At 41.6% G+C, this 3,890-nt stretch overlaps 1 non-coding gene across 1 annotated transcript; it reads right to left on the bottom strand.

Annotated features, from left to right (window-relative positions):
- Positions 1 to 302: 302 nt before the first annotated feature.
- On the bottom strand, positions 303 to 409 carry LOC131254496 (small nucleolar RNA R71). Its single transcript, XR_009175608.1, has one exon. It is a non-coding gene; the product is annotated as a small nucleolar RNA R71 (small nucleolar RNA).
- Between the last annotated feature and the right edge of the window lie 3,481 nt (positions 410 to 3,890).

The raw sequence follows: 3,890 nt of genomic DNA, 5'->3' as shown, positions 1-3,890 counted from the left end.
TGATTTTTTCTGAAAATACAGGACATATGGACATCAAGCCAGGGGTTATCCAACTCCTTCCTAAGTTCCATGGGCTTGAATCTGAAGAACCATATCTACATTTAAAAGAGTTTGATGAGATCATAGCCACTTTATATTTTCAAAATGTGTCTGAGGACACAGTCAGGCTGAAACTCTTTCCTTTTTCCTTGAAGGAGAAGGCTAAGACGTGGTTACATTCACTGCGTCCTAGATCCATTGGCACATGGAATGATATGCAAAGGGAATTTATAAAGAAATTTTTTCCACATCATAAAACGATTACCCTTAGAAAAGCAATCATGAACTTCACCCAAAAGGAGGATGAAACATTTTACCAATGTTGGGAAAGGTTCAAGGATTTGGTCAGTTCATGCCCACAACACGGCTTTGAAACGTGACGCATTACAAATTTTTTCTATGATGGACTGACATCTTCCATGCGCCAAATGGTCGAGACAATGTGTAATGGAGAATTCATTAATAAAAATGTTGACGAGGTATGGGATTACCTCGATAGTCTTGCTGAAAAAACACAATCATGGGATTATTACCCAAAATTGAACACCACGTCTAGGCCGACTCAATCTAAGGAGAAAGGTGGATTGTATCTCTTGAAAGAAGAGGATGATCTCAAGTATAAAGTGACTATGCTCATAAGAAAAGTTGAGGCCATGGAAGGAAAGAAGGATAAGGTTAATGAAAGTGTTTGCGGCATCTGTGATTGCAACATTCATACAACTGAAAATTGTCCTACGATACCCGCCTTTTGAGAAGTGTTGAATGAATAATCCAATGCCGTAAATAATTATCAAAGACCTTTCAATGGACCAACCTCTAATACGTACAATCCTGGTTAGAAAAATCATCCAAACTTTAGTTGGAGAAATGGACAAACTGCTACCCCTCAAGGTTTCTTCAATCAAAATCCAAATCAGGGGAAACCTCAAGAAGAACCGGTTCAAAATTCCATGCAAGAGCTGACCCAGGCAATGCGAGACTTTATGCAAAAGATGGATTCACGTATGACGGTTATAGAAAAGGGGATGCTTCCTGCACAACCGCTCCCCAATCCTAAACCGCAATACGAGATAAGTGATCCCAGCTCTTCAAATCAAATGGGGCACGCTAAATCCATCACCACTCTTAGGAGTGGGAAGATCATTGATAAAACCCTTCCGGTTAGGCCCGAAAAGCCTCAAGAACCAGAAGAAGACAACAATAATGGATCTAGTGAGGCCCCACAAAAATTAGAACCGGAACTTCTAGAAAAGTCAGTTGCTCCATTTCCCCAACGGTTGGTCGCACCAAAACCTCTCTCTAACTCTCAGGATATCCTAGAGGTGTTGAAACAAGTGAAAGTCAACATTCCTCTACTTGATGTCGTAAAACAGATACCTTCATATGCCAAATTCCTGAAAGACTTATGCACAACCAAACGACGGTAGAGTATTCAAAAGAAGATCTTCTTGACCGAGAAAGTGAGTGTCATCCTAAAGGAAGACGTGCCAGAGAAATTCAAAGATCCCAATAGATCAACCATATCATGTGTAATCGGGGACCATCGAATTGATCATGCACTTCTTGATTTAGGAGCAAGCGTCAATCTGATTCCCTACTTGGTATACAAACAGTTAGGTTTGGGTGAATTAAAACTCACCCTAACTACACTACAACTTGCTGATCACTCTGTTCGTGTACCAAGAGGGATAATTGAGGATAGATTTTACTGCCCTGTAGATTTTATCATCCTGGACACTGAGCCCATCAAGAACATGAGCACTTAGATTCCCGTCATTCTTGGTCGCCCATTCCTTGCCACTTCAAACGCAATTATTAATTGTAGGAATGGTGTCATGACTATGTCTTTCAGAAATATGACATTAGAGTTAAACATCTTTTTCAATAACAGCAGAAACTTAGAGGATGATGACGATTTTCATGACATTAACATGATTGACTCTTTAGTGGAAGATACGACACCTCTGACCTTATCCTCTGACCCTCTAGAGATGTGCCTGGCCCACTCCCATGATTTTGATGATGACATGATTAGGGAGACGTGTGCCTTACTTGATACTGCACCAATACTTGAAGTTAACCGGTGGAGGCTACAATTTGAGGAGTTACCCCAAACTGATGTAGTGCCTCTACCGTCTAACCTCAAGCCGCCGAAGCTTGACTTAAAACCTTTGCCCTCTGATTTGAAATACGCATATTTAGTTAAGATAAGACATACCCAGTGGTGATCTCTACCCATCTGGAGAAAGAACATGAGAGTATGCTCATATCTACTCTCATTGAGCATAAGAGAGCCCTTGGATGGACGATAGCGGACCTCAAGGGAATCGACCCCTCGATTTGTACTCACCGCATATATCTTGAGGATAATGCGAAGACCGCTTGGCAATCACAACGTAGACTAAATCCAAACATGAGGGAAGTGGTTAAGGCCGAGGTTCTTAAACTATTGGATGTGGGTATCATATACCCCATATCCGATAGTCAATGGGTGAGTCTAACTCAGGTGGTTCCTAAGAAGTTCGGGATCACCATCGTAGCCAATGCCAATAATGAACTCGTGCCAACTAGAGTTACTACTGGTTGGAGAATGTGCATTGACTACAGGAAGCTGAATACTGTCACGAGGAAGGACCACTTTCCTTTGCCCTTCATTGATCAAATTTTGGAAAGGCTAGCTGGTCATTCCTATTATTGTTTCCTTGACGGGTATTCGGGTTACAATCAGATTGAAATTGCCCCTGAAGACCAGGAAAAGACCACATTTACATGTCCCTACGGCACCTTTGCGTACAGAAGGATGCCATTCAGATTACGTAATGCCCCTGCCACCTTTCAGCGATGTATAATGAGTATCTTTTCTGACATGGTGGGAAAATACTTAGAGGTCTTCATGGACGATTTCTCTATTTTCAGTTAATCTTTCAGCGAGTGCTTAGAGAGTCTTAAATGTATGCTGAAAAGATGTGAAGAAAAGAACTTGGTACTTAATTGGGAGAAGTGTCATTTCATGGTTCAGAAGGGAATTGTCCTTGGGCATATCATCTCGTCCAAGGGAATCAGGTAAATAAGGCAAAAATTGATCTTATCTCTAACCTACCTCCACCCAAGAACATCAGAGATGTGCGATCCTTCTTAGGACACGCAGGGTTTTACAAATGATTCATAAAGGACTTTAGTCTCCTTTCTCATCCTTTATGTAATCTACTTCAAAAGGATGCACCATACGAGTGTACTCAGCCATGTCAGGAAGCTTTCACTAAGCTTAAAGGCATGTTGACTAATGCACCCATCATACAACCACCCAACTGGAGCATCTCTTTTGACCTTACGTGCGACACTTTTGATTATGCTCTTGGAGCGATTTTAGGTCAGAGAAAAGATAAGAGGCCCTTCGTCATTCATTACGCAAGTAGGACTTTAAATCCTGCCCAAGTGAACTACTCGACTACGGAAAAGGAACTCTTAGCCGTAGTGTTCACCTTGGACAAATTTAGGTCCTACTTGATCGGATCCAAGATCATTATCTACACAGTTCATGCGGCACTTAAGTATCTTCTTTCTAAGAATGATTCTAAGCCCCGCCTGATACGATGGACCCTTCTACTCCAAGAGTTTGATTTGGAGATTAAAGATAAAAAGGGAGTAGAGAACGTAGTGGCCGACCACCTTTCTCGCCTTAATACTTCTAATTCCCGAGGCGACCCATATCAATGAAATGTTCCCCGATGAACAACTGTTCGAGTCTCCCATTCACCTTGGTTCGGATATCACTAATTATCTTGCCACAGTTCCATACCGACACATTGGATCGCACAAGATAAAAAGAAATTCATCAAGGTACGCAACTT

This window comes from Magnolia sinica, chromosome 8 (assembly GCF_029962835.1).
Source record: "Magnolia sinica isolate HGM2019 chromosome 8, MsV1, whole genome shotgun sequence".
In the NCBI taxonomy this organism is placed as follows: domain Eukaryota; kingdom Viridiplantae; phylum Streptophyta; class Magnoliopsida; order Magnoliales; family Magnoliaceae; genus Magnolia; species Magnolia sinica.
The sequence above is the reverse complement of the archived record's forward strand: the minus strand, read 5'-3'. Positions and strand labels throughout refer to the sequence as shown.